At 47.6% G+C, this 19,321-nt stretch overlaps 1 protein-coding gene across 2 annotated transcripts in view; it reads left to right on the forward strand.

The window, feature by feature from the left end:
• Positions 1-625: 625 nt before the first annotated feature.
• Ac76E (adenylate cyclase type 2 Ac76E) overlaps positions 626-19,321 on the forward strand; it is a 508,349-nt gene continuing 489,653 nt past the window's right edge. For both annotated transcript variants that reach the window (XM_089581917.1, XM_089581916.1), the window contains exon 1: positions 626-800. The gene's annotated coding sequence lies outside the window, so the exon portion shown is untranslated. The remainder of the gene's footprint in view (positions 801-19,321) is intronic.

Here is a 19,321-nt window from a genome sequence, read left to right on the forward strand (position 1 = left end):
ATCAATATTTCCAACTAAGGATAACTATAATGACACAATAGCAGCAGTGAGCATGCTGGCACCCTACAAAAATTACAAAGGCGGACGCATTTTAGTCCATTGCATGGTTATGCGCTGGTCCGCCCCTTGTTTTTGCGGGACAACATGCAGGTAGTAGTAGTAGCCGCCGAAAGGCTGACACCCTGACGGCAGCTGCCGACTTGGCGTGAGCGGCCAGCAGCGTGGGTCAATGGCAGCTCATCTCGACCGCCTCCGAGCAGCGCTGTGTCCTCCTTTTTCCTTTTCTCGTCTTCCACATCCTCCGCGTCGTGACACAGCCGCGAAAATACGAGCAGGCACTTTGCGCGTCTCGCCCTTCTGAAGTTTCGCGCCGCTCTGTCTGGCTGGCGCTTAACGCTCGGCGCCAAGGCGGCCCAAGGCCCCCGTAAAAGAGGCCACAGTGCCGGGCCCACAGCTCGGGTGGAATCGAACCGTTACGCGCGCGCGGTCCGCGAGCCTTGGCGGCGTTCGCGGCGAGGCGGCAGTTGTTCGCTCGCAGGCGAGATGGCGCCACCTCGGGAGTCGGGCGCTGGGTCCGACCCACCGCCGGCTGCCGCTGGATGCCACTTGATGAACTTCCTCCGGCGGTGAGCAAGCAACCTGCGGCGCCGTGGTTCCTCCGACGCCGGATACAGAGGGCCCGCTTCCGTCCTTCCGCTCTCCTCCTGGCATGCCTTCGCTGACAGCACGACAGCGCTGGGCTTAGGCGACGCGCTGGTCTCCCGTCACCGACGGCCTCGCAACTTTCCCGGAGAGAGCAGGTGGGTTTCCGCTTTGGGGCGGACCGGTAGTCGCCGTGACGGTTCACATCCAAACTTTTAAACTTGTGAAAAAAAACAACAACAAATCACGACGAGGGAGAGGACGCTGCCTGAGTAGATTGTCATGTTTGCACTGGGCGCGTCATGTTGGAGCGAATCATTTTACATGCCTGTTGCGCTCCCTGGGAAAATGTGGCTTGTACGAAAGAACTGTTTTTTCGTAACAGCCGCATGCAGGGAAGCGAAAAATGCCGGGAAAAAGTTACGGCCAACCTTTTGCGCCATTTTTTCCCCCATGGTTCTTTTGTGATGGCTCACAGGCAAGAAGGAGAAAAGGACGAGTGTGAGTGCTGCGCATTACTTGGGTCCCACCACACACATTGTGACAGCGGAGTACGCTTTTTTCCACATGGTAAGAAAAACAGGAACAAATGAGTTAAGATTTCAGTAGGTCGGGATACAGACCTTTGCCAATCTAATCTAATCGCAGGCTTGTTGGGTGCACCCCTAACATCACTCTTGATGGGGAAGTAAAGGTATTTGTTTTTATTGATTGCACCTTCTGTATCAAACATACGCACTTCAGAACTCGGCAGGTTTGTAGGCAACACATGGATGGATGTGAGTAAAAATCTAAAAACAAGGCAACCGTCAACTCATTTATATACCTCACACAACAGCAACGCTCAATAATCATTTTGTGCTATCGTGCATAACAGCGCTTGCATAGGTGTGCGCTTTTCAGCAGCGTGCCTTTTTCGGAAAAAGCGAACTGGGGCAGCGGTGAACCAGAGAAGAGAGTTTGACCCACTTTACAAAATAAAAAAGTTTTTTCTTTCTATGAAAGTGAACGCTTGCGCCTAAACATAAAAATAAAGGACCTTTACGTGTCCTGCACATGTGCAGTGATTGCAGTTTGTCAACTAGCAGTGCGTTTTGCATGAAACGCATATCCGTCCTTCGAGTCTCAGATTTAACTAATGCTTGAAATATTATTTCCAATCAACAGGTGTTGTTTATATATACAAATCTTTCAAGAGATTTTCCGTTTCTTAGAAAGACTGAATTATTCTTACTTTTTTTTAGATACTCTGTAATTCGGGCATAATTAAGCATAAAGGAATAAGAAAATGCTATGTGCCGACTAGTTTTTTCATGGTGAGTTTCAACACAGCGCATCTGAAACCAAGATGACCTTGGCTTGTGTAATAAAGCTTGGTACCTTGACAACATCTGTTCTCGCGCGTAAAATTATGATCTGCGCTACGCGTTCTGAGTTATCGTGGCAGTTATAACGTGCACAAAGGCATAGAATAATTCTTAAACCGAGGCTCAGCTGATAAGAGAAATTTGAATCTATGGAAAGGCAGCTTTAGCACTCTTTTGGCGCTGAAACTTTTACGGCCACGAGATAACTTCCTGTGTGCAAATAGTGGGGGTCTGCCGTTCACTTACCCATGGTTAGAATGTGTTTTACAGTTACACAACATAAGCTGTCGAGACAATAACGGCAGTTCTAAAGATCAAGGTTGAAAAAAAAAAAAACTGCAGCATAAAACAGGAAATCAGATTGGCATACCGGAATATGTATTATCGACTTTACAATCTACCGGCTAGGTCTGCATTGCGCGCTGAAGACTCACTCTCATGCATTACAACTTCGTCCACAGCATGGTATGAATAGCGAATCAAATTTAAATTGTGGAGGGCATAGAGCGTCTGTTATAAATTCATCGGCGATGCCCGAAGTCTTTGAGAAATTCAACAGAAATCGTTTGTACGCGAGAAACACGGGCCAAGCGAATGGTGGACAGGGCTACTTGGCACAAGGGCACGTGCCAAGCTAAAGCGGTATGTGCCGCCTCTGTTCTTTTTTTTATTATCGACGAAGAGGACGCGCGCCGCATGGGGTTGTTATTATTCGTCTTTACGAGGATAAAAGAAAAGGAAGGAGCCCCTCCACCGTTGTCTTCACCGTTTCGAGGCTTGTTTGACGCTCGAGATGCGGGCTCGCGGAAGGAAAAACGCCGCACACAGACGGCACATGCGTCGACAGCGCGGAATATAATGCAGAGGTAGGAAACACAGAGAGGACCACAATTTCACCGTATGGAAATTGCGCGACCGAATACAACATGAACCGGCGTTATTTGCTGCTTACGAAGGACGACAAGAGAGCGCCCACTTGTGTGCGAGTGAAATGAAAACTAAATAGAACGAGGCTCTGTGATCCGATGCGCGATTAAGTGGACGTCAGGCTTCGCAGCGTGCTAACGGGTGTCGGTGCATGGGACTGATGCCGTGACCCATGAGTGCACCATGCCAGTTTATCTGCGCACGGTAGGGGGCCAACGCGCAGAGATTCACGTACCCTTAACTTCTCGCTCAACCTGTGAGTACGCCAGAGCGTTGAAATTGGTTAAAAAAAAAAAAAACGTGACGTACTATCGGAGACAAAAGCTCGCGGGACGCGAGTTCTCGGAAAAAGGTTTATTGTAGCTCCACCTCGCTACCCAGTCGCCTAATATTGTTACCAGAGGAAGGGGCATTTAGGCCTTTAATACCTTCATACAATATCAGGCGATGGGTAGCAAGGTGTAGTTAAGCCTTTTTCGAAAAACTCGCGTCCCGCAAACTTTCGTCCCCGATAGTACATTTGTTGACCCTTCTTTCGCCCTAATTTTTGCTTCAACTTCTATAAGACTGTGAGCGCGCACTGTGCCTCAAGGTGGGGGGTTGGAAACCTTTTTCCCGTGCTACTCCGTATTGACAGAGAGGTGCGGGATGCCTGCTCATTATTGTGTATTGACGCTTTTCGTCGCCTGGGCGCAACCTTAACCGCCATGAATCGACAAAAACTGCAGGTAGCGATGGTTTCAAAACTGAAGTGGCTTGCGGGGGCTGAGTCTACGGCGTTGTTGAAGCGCGACGGGCGCAGGCGAAATCGCGGACGAGCTTCCCGCGAATTCTCTTATGGACCGAAAAATAAAACCGGCGGGGCTGGGGCCAGTGATTGAGCAAACCGCTGATATATTTTCACCGTGGAGTAACATTATACGGGACCGGCCGACTCGGGAATCGTCTGTGCGTCTCCTTTCTCACCTATACGCGCCACATTGACGTCATGTACGCCTGAAACGCTGTCTTTGCTTTCTGCTACCACTTAATAGGCTCTGCACCATGATTCCCCTCCAAATAATCTTCCTCCGAACGCTTCAAACAGTTAGTGTCTGTAGGGAGCGCTGTCTATACTATAGTACATATAGAAAGCGGTAACGAAACGCTGGCTATAGCGCAACCGCTGGCTGGGCGCGCACTCTTCGCTAGTTTTTTTTGTTCTAAAAATATATAAACTAGATTGTGGCACAAAGCCAGCGTAGAGTTTGCTACAGAGTACTCAAGCGTTTCAAAGCGAGAGCCGCATTATTCCACCGTTTATAGCGCATGACACTGCGAACGTTATTCTTGCCTATAATAAAATTCGACCATTCTACGTATCACGCTGACGCACGCTATAGCTGTTGTCAATTTCACTTGCCGTGTGTGGAACAGAATGTGACTCACGCTTGGATGCAAGCCCATGCATAGTAAAGGGGGAGGGGGAGACGCACAGGATTTCCCTCTCCGAACCACCGGCTGACTGCAGTAGGTTTCAGCACTCTCAGTAGTGCCGTTCTTTTGGTACGCTCAAAAATATTTTAACTGCTCTTATCTGCAGTTGCTTGTTGCATTTTCGCACAACCCATATACGCATCTGAATACTCGCAACCCTCCAGTAAACTTTTCAGGACTCAATAACAGCGCGTAAGTTCTTCGTCCAGCTGCAGTAATAGAACACGTCATGGCTTTTAATCTCAACCGCCTCATTTCGCGCAGCTTACTGCAGTGCTCTCAGGAACATCATATTTTCCACATAATTTCCGACAAGAGAGCCGTTGACGCGGAGTATTTCGGCACAATCTGACGCGACTATGACTCGACTATACTATACCTCAACTATGATCGAAAAGACCACCTCGTTCCGTTCTCTCTTGTGAGTGCATTTAACGACAGAAATGACCATGCCGCTTCGCTAAATTACTCGCACTTACAGTTTGACAACCTTCCGATTTAGTACTGTGCTTTGGCTCTGGCGTGCGGCTGCTGACCCTAAGGTCGCGGGTTCAAATGCCTGCCACGGCGGCGGCATTTCAGTGGAGGTGGAACGCAAAAACGCCCGTGTGCTGCGCGTTGTCGGCGCACGTTAAATAATAACTTCACGTACCTTAAATTAATCGGCAGCTCTCAGCTACGGCCTTCCTCATAGCCCATGTCTCGCTTCGGGACGTTAAACACCGCAGGTCACTTGGTGCTAAATTCAAAACATAGCAGCAACCGAAATGAACACTTGTTAGCAATATTTTTTAATGCGAGAGCATTACTCGGCCCATTGCGCAAAAACCCCGCCGTCATAGAAACCCGTGGCCGAAACGTGGCACGCAAATGACGTCTTCAGTCCTCCTAGAGCAATAGGCCGCCGGCGTCCCCACCGGCACGTACCTTAAAGCGCGACTGAGGTGTCCACTGACCCAGGGAGCCAGTTAAGCGCCTTTCCTTTCCTCAAAATCAGCGGAGTCTAAACTCTCCGTTGGTTTTAATAACAGGAAAGACGTATAACTGCCTCAATTTGTAGGTGGACGCGACACTTACTCAAAGCGCGATTGAGGTGTACACTAAGCCAGTGAGCCAGTTGCACTTGCTCTCATTTACACATCATAAGAATTGCTTAGGTGCCTCCCTAATTTCTTTTTTCTGAATCGCCGCGGTGGCTTAGTGGCTATGGTGCTCGGCTGCTGGCCCGAAAGACGCGGGTTCGATCCCGGTCGCGGCGGCTGAATTTCTTTGGAGGAGAAATTCGAGGCCCGTGTACTGTGCGATGTCAGTGCACGTTAAAGAACCCGAGGTGGTCGAAATTTCCGGAGCCCTCGACTACGGCGTCTCTCATAGCCTTAGTCGCTTTGGGACGTTAAACCCCATGAACCAAACCAACCTAATTTCTTTTTTCTGTTTTTGTCCTTTGTGTAGTATTCCGCTCTTGCCCAGTTATAAAAGATAACGAGCAAGCCCTTAACGGTGGTATTCCAGAGTCCACCACCATTCAGAGAACACGCGGACAAAAGGCGCGCCCAGCGTGGCTCCCGTGGCGGCCGACAAAAGCCGCCGCGATCCGGCAGGCAAGAAAGACCATTCGGACGCGCGCAGTTGGGGTCGCTACCTGGAGTGCCGCCAGGCGAGCGATCTCCCTAAAGAGCTATTCCGAGCATAAAATGTTTATGGGCGAAGTCAACCCGTATCCGGCCAAGCGCTTGCAGAGCTAGCTTCGCTAAATCTTGCCAGAACATCGCCCCAGGTGATGCCAACGGTCACTATGCGCAATAAAAGCAAAACTAAACAAAACAACACGCACCCTCGGCCGAGCGCGACGGTCAAAAAGTCGACCTTTTGTCTCGAAGGGCGGCGTGCTGCCCACTGCACCGTTCGCCCATCACTGCCAGCATGCTGCCGAAAAAATTAGGGCTCCTAAATCTCCCGTACCAGGTGCGCAAGGAGCAGCCGCACACATCGTATACCTTTTGAAGGCACACGAAACACACATACTTCGTCCAGTGCAGCAGTTCGCACACGGTAACTTCTTTACGTGTAGTTGTTACTTCCGAGTAGAGCATAGTTTGGCGTCATCCAGTTGCGTTATTTTCACTCCTGTCCTGAAATTGCTTGATCTAGCTAGCAGCGACTCTCTAGTGACACATACTCTCTGTATGGCCGCCGAATCCCACTGTATCCCACCTTTCCCGTTTTACAGGCTTGTCCTTACGAGGTAGAGGGTCTGTCTCGGCTGTACCATGCCGTACTCTCGCAGCCCACAGATTGAGATGCGAAGTTTAGGTATCTTTATTGCAGAGAGTCGGATTTCCTTTTGTCAACGTTTCACCGCAATGCCTTAGAGAATAACCCCCGGAGACGAATAAGCAGTGATTTACTGCACTGTTTCAGTGAACGCGGAACACTATAGGAAGAAAACGTTAACAGCTGTAGCAGAACCCTACGAGTATTTACTGTGGGGTAAGCGTGCTTATAGAACCAGTTTTATAGTTAGGTGTTCGTCAAGCAAATGTCCGTTGCGAAAACCGTCTGTGATCGGCACGGTAAGTTAAGAAACTCTCACTGCGAAGGCGAGTGCTTTGATAATGAGGGATCAAGCTAGCACTGTTGGTCGCAAAACGGAAATATAATTACATAATATGAGTAGAGTTGAGCTGAAAGTCCTTTGTTGTAAAAAGAAAGCCTCATGGCCACGGGAGGAGGAAAAACGAATAATGTTTTATTAAAACAACGCAACTTCTCCGTTAATATATTCAAGATACATCTCACAATGCCAGCCACAAGTTTCAACCGAAAGGAACAGCATCGCTGGACACCGCCTAAGGCAGAGGATCTTGCGTTTATGGTTTAAGGGTGTTTAACGTCTCAAAGCGACTCAGGCTATGGACACAGCTTGCGTTTCACTTCCTATAATTTGAGTAATTCGTTACTATAATTAATTAACCAGCAGTCCGGAAAAAGGTACGCGATATGTTTCCAATATAGATATAACGCTTCGAAAATCGCCCAAAAATGGCGACAGTACCATATATATATATATATATATATATATATATATATATATTCGATGCCGGCCGCGGCGGCCGCATTTTCAATAGAGGCGAAATGCTAGAGGACCGTTTGCTTTGCGATGTCAGTGCACGTTAAAAAACCCCAGGTGGTCGAAATTATCCGCAGCACTTCACTACGGCGTCCCTCACCGCCTGAGTCGCTTTGGGACGTTAAACCCCATAAAACCGAAACGTACGAATAATCATAGCAGCACTCGATTACGGCTGCTCACGCGCAGACATGGGCGCACTTGCCAGGTGAGATTATAGAAAGCTTGCACCTAACGTTACGAGCGCCATGATAGAGCACCGGACATAGCTTTCACAATGTGGGTCGGAGCAGGCAGCGATAAGCAGGTTAGACAAACGTGCAGATTTTCGCCGCGCTACTGGCCTCCAACTTATGGCAGTCACTATGGCGTCTGTGCAAGCCGCATCTGCTCAGTTAGCGCTGCCAGGAACAGAATGCTAAAAACATGCACTTCCGTCGCGAACATTCACATTTCGCGCGTTTTGTTCGAAGTGCGAAAAATTCGCACGCAGTATATCAAACGCTACGAAAATAGGAATCGGTGGTTTCTTGCGTCTCTTTGCAGCACTCATTTGGAACCTTGAGAGTAAGCCTGGCTTTCACGTGATTTACGAATTAAAGCAAACCAATTATTTAAATTACCAAAACTCTGAAAGTAGTCACTCTGAATGCACCCTCTTCTATTGATCGTTTCAAGCTGTCGTCTGGGTCGCCGTGAGCATCTAAGCCAGGTTACGTGGTCCGGCGGGGCTCGTATAGCGTTCACCAATGAAGCGCGAAAGTAAGGTTTCCGTGCTTTGTTATTTTAGTGTGTGCCTCTATTGCGCAATCGAGCAGCCGGCGGTGGTTGGAGATGTGGTGGCGAGCGTGATCAGCGTCTGCACTAAGCAGCGCTGCCGCTCAAGATAGCAGTAGTGGGAGCCGGGTCGCCCTAACGAATGGCGCCAGAAGCGACCTTCGAAAGCGGGGCGATGCTCTTTTGAGGCGCGAGTCAAGGTAAAACGGAGGAGAGATTATGGTTGAAGGAAACTTGAAAGCCCAATACCGCTGCATTTCATCTGTTCGCTCCTATTAATGCATCGCGGAAGAATTCTTTCGGCACGACTTAGCTTGTATAAGGCGCGGCACCAGCTGTAACGCGTTTCTGCATGGTGATAGACATGGCGGTGATAAAGTTAGGCCAGATAGGTTGGCCCGATATATGCTGCTAGAGTTAAATTTGCTCAACATGCAGCATTATTTTTTCTGCTCCCGTTGTTCGTTGCAAGCTGCTTAATTAGCCAATGTTGCGCGGGACACATTGCGCACACTGAAAGGCGTGCAGCGTGTTGCGACGATCGAGAGCTTGGTGAAAGTGTCTACTTTCGTTGCATGAGGCTTTATGATTAGTAAGTCATGCTGAGTTTCAATATTTGTCAGGACAGTGTTTCTGTTTAACCAAAAGGGAATATAGAGGGCGCTGCGCCAGTGGAAAGAAAATTGAAACGTCAGGGAGGAGGATTTTAACAGCTTTGATAGAAACGTGCGCGCACTAAGTTGCCTGGTTGTGAAAGTGATTCGTACAAAGAATTGTTGAGGAAATAGAAAACAAGATATTCGACCGAAACGCCGCCAAGAAGTACTATCGGAAAGCACTACGCAAATGTGGCATGCTGCACGTTGATATATACAGGGTGCTTCATCTGAGACTGTACACAATTTTCAAAAAATAGGCTTTTCGAGTTAGAAGAGCGCTTTTATTCCGCATAGTATTGTCAGCGGCGCAGTACTTCAGGATACAGCTAAGACGTGCTAACTAAAACGTATTTTCACGCATTTTAACATTAACATGTATTTTCGCGTGATGTAGTCAAACTTTGTTGGGCTACAGCGCCGCGGCAAACCGCGTTTTCGAAATTTTAAAAACTGATGTGGGTATTACCTACGGTGGGCTACACGCATCTTAATAAATGAGGAGCCTATCAGTAATAGTTAATAAGTTAACTATTCAATATTAGTTGACCAGCCTGCTAGTTAGCATTTTTTAGCTGTATTCTGATGTACTACAGGGCTGAGAATGCTATGCCAAAAAAAAGCACTCTTCTAACTCAAAAAGCCTATTTTTAGAATTGTGTAAAATCTTAGATGCTACACCCTGTAGAATGTTTGTGCTTATGGTGCTTTTTTTTCTTATTTGTGCAACTCTGCTTAGCTAAATATAAAATTTTGTGTACTGAGCCAAGTTTTCAGTAACTGCCAGAGTCGTCGAGGTTTCAATTATAAGCATTCCAAAAATGTATTTCCAAAAGCTTACGGTTCCCGCAGTTCATTATTATTTATTTTTCTTTGTCAGCGGAAAGAAACCCAAAGGTACCGCACGTCACGATTGTGGCATCCTAAAAAAGGGTAGTAGGCTTTGACTCTATACACTTACTCGGACTTCGTGTTTGCGGTGGCTCTTTGCAAAATGTCCTCCAACATCTTCAACGCGAGCGCCACTATAGGGATCGCGACAGCAGGCCATCGTATACAGACCGCGCACGCGGTACGTACTGCGTAGTATACAAATAGGTCCGCACTCGATCTCATTAATTAAACCGCTCGCCTCGTCAAGAATTCACACGTGATGCCAGCGGAGCTGCTGCGTCGTCTCTTTTCTTTTTTTCTCACAACCGTCCCGCCATATGCGACAGGGGCCCCGATCGGATCCGCGTGCGACGGTCGCTCGGCGGAGGACGCCTCGGTAACTGGCGCATACCTGTAAACACACCTTCGCAGGTGGGCCTCGCTCGCTCCTTCCCCTGCCTTGGTCCTGAGCTCTATTTGCATAAAGCTCAAAACCGGGCAGAGCTCCATTTGCGTTCGCAGCGGTTGCGTCAACACTTATTTCGGCAACTCTGCTCTGCGACCATCCACCGTCTCGCGTGTGCGGTCTCCACGCAGGCGCGATACGCCAGGACTGTATTATTACAATCCGAGTGGAGGCATTGTGTCTTTTTGTTGTTTGTGTCACAAGCTCTGCTGCGTATTGTATTCCACGATGAACAGCGACAAAACAGGGTGGTGTAAACACGCTACCGAGCAGCCATGTTGCTTCCTGGCGGCATCGTCACAACGTGCGCGTGTGTGTGCATGCGTGTACACGCGCTCGAAGAGCAACGCTTTACGCACCGCCACCCTTTCTCCGACTCCGGTGTCAGGAATGGCTGTAATTGCTTGTGAAAAGGCGCGCTTGCGAATGCTAGTCAGAAAGAAAAACAAAAAACGAGTGAAGTCAGAACGGGTACTAGACCTATCTTTTGACAACTTGCTCCCGCGAAGCGCTTTTTCTTTGGTGCGATGCCCGACTCATGGTATGAATGCGGGTTTTCATGAACAGCTAACGGTGATGGGAATTTCTCATTTCTCGCGAGAAAACCGCTGCAAGGCTTCACTCGCCTGAGCGTGCAATTTCAGCCGTCGCCACTTATAGCCAGCGAGGTGCTTGTGCTATCCCAAGCAGAGCAACTTCAACCACTTTGAAGTTGATTGTGAAACAGTGAAGAAAAATGAGAGAGTGGAAAGAGTTGCCCGCTTGTCTGCGAGGAAACAAATGTGACAACCATATTGCATGCTCGCTGCTACACTACTGCATTACTCCTTATGCCGGTTAATCAAGCACAAGTGTCCATCAAGCATGTTTTCAGACACCTTCTTATGTCACGCGATCATTGTCTTCGTTCTGTCCGCTAGAAGCCGGAGCGCACAGCTTAAACGGCAAACAGCCACCCAGCTACAGAATCGTTTCGCTTAAAAACCAGCCAAAGAGCACTTTTAGTGCACAGACCTGTGCCATGAATGGTAGAGGTTGCTATTTACTAACCAGCCAGTGAGCTTACCAAATCTATACAGGAGTTACATTTATCTGCGAAAACGTTAATTTTTGGAAGCATCGGTCGGGAAATGACCCGCATTTCAGGCGGTCGCTTACTCGGCTCTGTGTTAGAACTGCAAGGGATACAGCATTCGAAAAATGCGCCCCTGCCGTAGATGTGCTCGAAACGACCCCGGTGCGTCCTGCGCCTGAATAGTAACCGCATACGTTTGTGGACAGACGTCACACGATGGCGCCCACGAATCCCACGCTACTCGTGTTTTACTGAAGCGCCGATATGCGCGTTTCGGTGGCAATGCGCGTCATCTGTCGGAATGTTTGCTTTTTGCGTTTCGCGCTGTCTCACCTTCCTTTTCGCAGCGCTATAGTTGTGCTTGCGAGAAAGTCACAGAGATCAGCGATCACTCCGCAGCGCTACAACGCTGCTCTTCGCGTGTGCGTAACGAGACTTGTGTTTCAGTTCACTGGTGCAATTTTCTCTAATGCGCAAGGCAGAAAATTAACATCTTTTTTTTTCTGGGGGGGGGGGGGGGGGAGAGAGTTATCGGCATTTACGCCGCACACACATGAGCGCCAAAAAAATTCGGATTTTCGTGCATGTGGGAGTAAAGGGAACAATGTGCAAGAACGTCTCGTTTTTCATGGAGGGAGCACCGTGCGTGAGCTTCGACACAGCGGGAAAAACCTGAAGATGTGGCTAAGCGCTTATACGGCGTTCTGCTCGACGAACCCGCCGTGTATGCCGGTTCGGTTTCCGGCCGCCGCCGCGGCTGGATTTAGATGCAGGCAAAAAAATATATAAAAAAATAAACTCAGTGTACTGAGATTTCGGTACGCTGTAAAGAACAACAGTGTTTCAAAGTTAATCCGGAGACCTCCACGGCGTGCATCACGGCCCGCTGCAATATTGTCTTGGCTAGTAGACGCACGTTGCTTCAAGAGATGTTCGAAAAGTCAGCTACCCAGACTCCCGGGCTCAATGCCATACACCGAGATTTTTCTTCTTTTTGTACCAGTGAGGTACAGCATTTTACGGCGAGCAGGCTTCGTCGCGGTACTTATCGTATAAGCATGGTGCAATCGCCTTTTACGCAAAGTACCATGCCCGTTCTTAACAGGTCCGACTTCCAGACTGGCTGCAGTGAAAAAACTCGTGAAGCTGCCTCAGTAGCTCTGGCCCTTTGCGCAGGTTCATTCTTTTACCGATTGCATAGAGGTGCGTTTCGTTTTCTCGATGTAACCTTGCGGTATCCGACTGAGCTGCGGCAGGTATACAGGGTGTCCCAGCTAACTTGGACCAAGATTTTAAAAAAACCTAAGCGTTCTTCAGAAATGAAATTGCATGGATGTTGTTAGGTTTTACCTAAAGTTACAGTACCATTTTTTTGCTCGACCTACTTGAATAATTAGCAGATATAAATTAATTAACTTTTTAAATATAGATTGAAACGTTCGGGCGCCAATAGGAAAGTTGTGGAGCTCCCCAAATATTGTCCAACCCAGGCAATACTCTTTTGCTTCACTTTTTATTTTATTTTATTTTTTTTAATAAACCACTACCACCACCACTTCCAACGGGATAGACTTAGCGTGATTGTTTTTTTTTTTTCAGGAAAAACGAAAGCCCGCGGAGTTAAAAAAAATACCACGTGACAGCGCGCTTCGTGCGTCCGAATGCGCCGCAATTGCAGCGCATTCATCCGTGCCTTGTAAAAACATCGCCCGCGCCGTGCCTTCTCTTCGCCTACAAGAAAGGGCTTCGACCTTTGCTTGGCTCTGACATTACCGGCAGCGACTGGCGACGGCGCTACGAAAAAGCGCTTCGTCAGCGGCCGCTCGCCGATGTCCCGGAAGAGCACAGTTATCGCCGCAGAAACGGGAGCCGCGCTTTCTTTCAATAGCCTCCCGAATCCATTGGCGCTTATCTTGGAACCAAGCGCTACTCGAAGCTCTGTCGTGGGCAGCACGAAAGGAGCGAAGCTAGTGATGTTTTTCACAAAACACGAATGGGGGCGCTGTAATTGCGGCGAATTCGGGCGCACGGAGTGCGCTGTCACGTGGTATTTTTTAAACTTCGCGGGCTTTTGTTTTTCCCGAATAAAAACGAACATGCTAAGTCTATCTCGTTGGAAGTGCCTGGGTTGGACAATATTTGTGGAGCTCCACAAGTTTCCTATTGAAGCCTGAACGTTCCAAGGTATATTTAAAATGTTAATTAATTTATCTCGACTAATTATTCAAGTAGGTCAAGCAAAAAAATGATACTGCTAGTTTAGATAAACCCTAACAACATCCATGCAATTTCAGTTCGGAAGAACGCTTAGTTTTTTTTTTTTTTAAATCTTGGTCCAGTTAGCTGGGACACCCTGTATATACAGGGGCCTCTATCTGTACTTTTACCCGAGGGAGGCAATAAGGAGACGTAGCGCTACGTTGTATAAGTCACTGTGTTTTTAATAGCCTTTCGAACAGCCTCCCTCCCTGCGGGGAGCAGACACAAGCGCGTGCGCTCAAAAAATCGAAGCAGCAGAGAGCTAAAAAAAGCAGTTCCAGAGCAAGGGGCGAGAGCGCCGAAATGCGTCATTGTTATGAAATGCATTATTGAGGGATCGGCAAGGGCTTCATATCCCACATCTTTTCCCGTAACCGCCTTTCCTGGCGCTATCTTATTTCTGAGTTCCTTCTGAAAAATAAAAAAAAAAGCAGAAGAAAACAAAAACCGGAGAGAAGGCTCTCCTGCTTCCCACATGTGCCACACGGTTCACACACAGCTTCCTCGCAGACGCCTTCCATCCAGACTGCCCAACTTTTCAAGAATCTCGCGCTTTCCTCCTTCGTTTGCGTTTTGAAATCCTTGTTGTTCTGCTGCTCGTGGCTCTGACGTGGAGGCTCGGGAGCTTGGCGACGAGTTGCGAAAGCAGTTATATCTGCCGCTTCGCCAGTTCTCGAACGTGATTCCTGCTCACAGCGTGGAGATTTTCTTATACCCACTGAGCCTTCGCCCCGTCCATTTGACAAATAAAGTTCGTTGCCTTTCTGCCTGATTCCCTCACCTATCGCTCTCTCATCACCTCCTTCACTGTCTCGTTCACCGACTCGCTCACTCTTTAATAAGTTGGATAGGCGTAAGCTTGCGTAAAGCCCCTGGGAAAGGGTTGGAAAAACTTCGGAACCAGCCTTTTATTTTTTCTCTGTTTGCGCACGGTGCATAAGTAGAGAAATACGGAGCACGAGCCTTCGACGGGGCGACCATGACATTCTTACCCCTCCCACCTTTGTACACCTATAACAACGGGCATGAAAAAAAAAAACAAGCCTATACGTGCATAGAAATATGCGTCTTCCTTGCGTGCGGCGTTTTTACCGCAGTCTAAAGGAGCCCCCCCCAAAACGACCGTAAGATCGGGTTTTGAAAACAGCGAACAGAACACCGCTACTGGCATGAAAATGGGCCAACGTGGATCAAAAAGAGCTTTTTCTGAGAGCAGCGGGGATGACGTCTGTAGCTTGCGGTTGAAAGCAAAAAGCCACGCACCTTGATCTGTTTTTCATTTTGTTTCTGCTGGTGGGGGGAGATTGACTTCGGTGGTTTTCTTGAGTCTAAAAGCGGCATTACAAAACGCTTCTTTTATCTCTCATGAAAGCGACACTGAAAGTAAGCACTACTCATAAGTGTTCAGAGAAAAAAAAAAATTAAACACCGCAAAATACTCTGAGCATAAAACGCTGTTCATCAGAAAAGCGCTGAGGCAAGACAAAATAAATACTGCTCCGATAAAAGAAAACAAAGGAGAAACAGAAAGACAAGAGCTAATACTGCTTTAATCTCTGTTTAATTACTTTTACTGCAAATGGCCTCCGCAAAATTAAGCGAAAAAAACGCGGAAATTCATTGAAGATCAATCCCGTTGTGACCTTTCTTTGCGTAATCTTATTATGAAACCGAAATGTCGCTTCGTGTACAGTCGAACCCGGATATCTTAAACTCGAAGAGGACGGCGAAATATTTCGATATTAAAAAATTAGAAGAGATAAGTTTTTCTGTAACCTAGAAGCGAGCATACATTTGCACCCACGCCAGTAGGGCGCTTCATACAGCGACGTCCCACCTACCGGCGTGTGGGCAGCATACCGCTCACGCTGCCGACGGCGTTTGGAACTAGCCCCTGCCTGCCATAAGATGTCTAATCGTGTTACCAGTACACTGTAAACGGAATAATATCCCATTAACATTAAGGTACAGTTAGTTTACGCAACGCCTTCGGCAGCGAAGCACGTCACGCAAGAGCCGCCGCTAGGCTTTAGCTAGGTTGGCTTCGCCGCATGACATTAATGTGGTGTGGGAAATGAGGGCTTGGGGCTGAAGGCCACTCTCACGCACACCGCAAGTTCACCTCGTCAGGCAGTTTTACAGAGGTAGCCCTGCAGGCGGATGTACAATGCCACGCAGCCGACAAGTAGAGGTGGTTTATTGTCGCAAAAAAAAAGAACATTACAAAAAGAAATAAAAACATGTTGGCAGTTAGCACTGCTTCAGCTGTTGGAAATTAAAGGACAGGGAGAGGATAGCAAGGAGCAGATCAAAGGGGACCGATAGCGAGAAAGGACAGGGGAGAGCTTTATACAAATTACAGTATTTACAAAAATCACGTGCTGAAAGTGGTAAAGTGCCGTTAGGAGAAGCGCCACTCGCAGAGACGCGGAGCGCAGTTCAATATATCGAACATCCAGCATATTTGCTGTTCGTTACACAGCGCGGCCTTCCTGTACTTCTACGCAGGATTGTCAAGGTGATACTCCGTGTGTTCTATATAGTGAGTAAGTCGAAATATCAGGGTTCGATATATAGAGGCTTGATTGTATTTCTAAGCGAAGCAACATCTCGTCCTGTACAGACAAACTAGCCTCGCTTCAGGTAATTGAACCGCAGCATACTAATATTACATATATGATATCACTTTTTGGCGTCCATAGTGTGGACCGATGCACAAATGACTGGTCATGGGGCTGCATTTAAAAGTATACTGCTGACGTTTTCATGCAAGGAATTCGATTGGGGCGCTAAGCTGTCTCGCAGACATCTGAGAAGCGCGCTAAACATTTCGTGCATCTCATGAGAACCAGTGAATGGCGCAGGTGCCCGTCCGTACTGGCGACTTCGTTTTTAATTATACCAACTAAAACATGGTTATTTATATTTTCGTCTTCTTATCTCACGCCGTCCATTTGGTTTTATTTGCTTTTCTCTGGGCTCATGTCGGTGCCGTAGGTGCCTGTTCATGGAACGGGGTTGGCAATTTATTTTAGACGAGTTAGATCAATGGGTTGCGTACTTTAGGTACACAGTGAAGAAATCAACTATTCTACACTAATACTATCGTGCAAGAAAAGGAAATTCCGCTTATAACTGAAGGATAAAAGGAAATCCTACAAGCTATTAAAATAGAAAAAACCGGCTGATGAAGTTGATGTGACTCTAGACCTGAAAAACACTGAACGTGCGGTGCTAGACATGCTTGTAATCGTATACGTAGTTGCTCATGAACTCAAAGGCATCATAGGCATGGAAGGATTCTAAAATACTATAATACAAAAAAAAAAAAGACACCCCAGCGGCAGCCTAGTACGAAGAGGTGCGCGGCTAGATACCTAGTTCAGGCGGCTACCCGCCGGTTATGAAATGGGTACAAGATTTCCCCTGGCCGCGTGCTCAGCTTATCTGGGATCAAATTCTTAGAAAATTGGTCTTTGACACCACCTTGAGAAACAAAGAATACCTTGTGCCATGGTGCTCTTTGACCAAGCTGCCCACTGCGCCATAAAAGATCATCATCATCATCCTCAATACACAGGAAAAGAAATTTGAGACCTTAGAAACGATGAATACCCGCCTGTTCGGTCTATGGGCAACGAGCCGTTCACTGGCCTGCTAGAATGATAAATTAGTTGCCAAGGGAGGGTGAGAGTCGAATGTGGTGAAAGCCTGATAATGGTATGTCATGAAGGAAGGAAGGAAGGAAGGAAGGAAGGAAGGAAGGAAGGAAGGAAGGAAGGAAGGAAGGAAGGAAGGAAGGAAGGAAGGAAGGAAGGAAGGAAGGAAGGAAGGAAGGAAGGAAGGAAGGAAGGAAGGAAGGAAGGAAGGAAGGATTATTTATTGAGAGGGAAAAAGAAGGTCAGATCAGGAAACTTCCTGTTTCCTCGGGCTACTGCAGATTAACAGGGCTACTGCAGATTAACAGAAGTTATACATTCGTGCGTACAGGTTGTATATTTGTGGGTACCGAAATGTGAAGAGCTCGTGTAATTCAAGTAGTACTAAGTAGGAAGGGTTTCTTGGAATACTTTGTGCATTTACATTATTCCTCACGTGTTTTCGCGTCTCAGTATGCAGTCGGCTGTGTAGACTGTAGGCACCGAGAGTGATACTTCTCAAGAAATGTATGCATGGTCATCCGCACTATAGCGAGACACTGAGGTGTGGGTATCGTAGCAGTTGCACGAAAAAGAAAAATAGAAGGGGGGGGGGGGGGGGGGGGGGGAGCGGCGGAAGATGAAGGGTGGCTCTTAGATCGCATTGTATGGCGTCGCTGTCTTCTCGAAAGAGCGCCGTTCAACCTAGCGTGTAGATGCCACAGCACCAGTCTTGGAACTTCCTTGTGTTTCAAAGATCGAAACGCCTTCCACGTTGTCTATCAAGATAAAGAAAAACTGGTTCATGAAGTTTGCCGTGTTATGCGACCCAATTTACGTCGTCGTCGCGGACTGGACAACGACGCGTTAGAACATAAGCAAACATCTCGCGCGGAGAGAAGACGGGCAAGAATAAAGCTGTTCTCGCAAAACGTCGCTCCGTATTAATTCTCGGCGGGAGAAACCGCGCCCGCCGTTTCGAGAGCGCAGAATGTCAGAGCCGCGTGTTAGCGGATGTCAAGCAGGGCTGCCTGCTTCCGGGCGCCGCAGATTAGCGCCGCGGCGGTGACGACGGCCATCATTTTCTGCAGCGCACGTGCTCCTCCCAGAGAAGGCCCGTCCTCGGTTCCCGCCCGTCGAAAATTTCGCCACTTTCTTGGCGCTTTTCATATCTCCGGACATGTTTTTTGCTTCAGCAACTTTCAGCGCTTTGTTTCTGAAGAAAAAAGAAAACAATTGGAAGAAGATGGTGCACAGGAAAAAGGAGTAGAAGGGCCCCTTTAAATTTCACTCCCTTTGTACAAGAAGCGCTCATTCTTGTACTCCGCTGATTGTTGTGAGCCTTTGCAGTTTTCTTTTTTTTTTTTTCAGGTATGGTTGTTCAGTTCAGTACGAAGGTCTTGAACTTCAAGGCTGGGAGACGCTGCGTATACCTTTCGCGTCTTTTGTACTATGCACGGAATCTTCCGCAATCCTGGGTGCCCGCTAAAAAAAAAGAAATAAAAGGTTTTCAGAGTATACGTGTGAAATGACGAGTGCAAGTGCTGAAGAAATGCATTCTCACCGAGAGCCAACAGACGTCTCTTTATTCTACCGAGGCTACGAATCTTCTTCTTTATCGAACGCTTATTCCTCTTCTTCGTCTTCCTGTACTTCCAGCAACAGAGACACATCCTCCTTTCTACTTGACCATATGTACAGTGTACGCTATACGTAGCATTGTGTACAGTGTACGCTGATCAAAGCACACGTGTGATCTTAATGTAATCAAGGTGAGCTCTGTCATGCGGCAGTAGAAATGTTAATGCATTGTGTGGACGAACAGGTGAGTGAAACTCCGGTGTGCAAGGCCTGTAATACCTTTTCTACGTTGAACAAACAAACAAACAAACAAACAACCAAACAACCAAACAAACAACCAAACAAACAAACAACCAAACAACCAACCAACCAACCAACCAACCAACCAACCAACCAACCAAACAAACAAACAAACAAACAAACAAACAAACAAACAAACAAACAAACAAACAAA

The sequence above is a fragment of the Amblyomma mixtum genome, chromosome 3 (assembly GCF_055824585.1).
Source record: "Amblyomma mixtum isolate Tamu chromosome 3, ASM5582458v1, whole genome shotgun sequence".
Taxonomy (NCBI): domain Eukaryota; kingdom Metazoa; phylum Arthropoda; class Arachnida; order Ixodida; family Ixodidae; genus Amblyomma; species Amblyomma mixtum.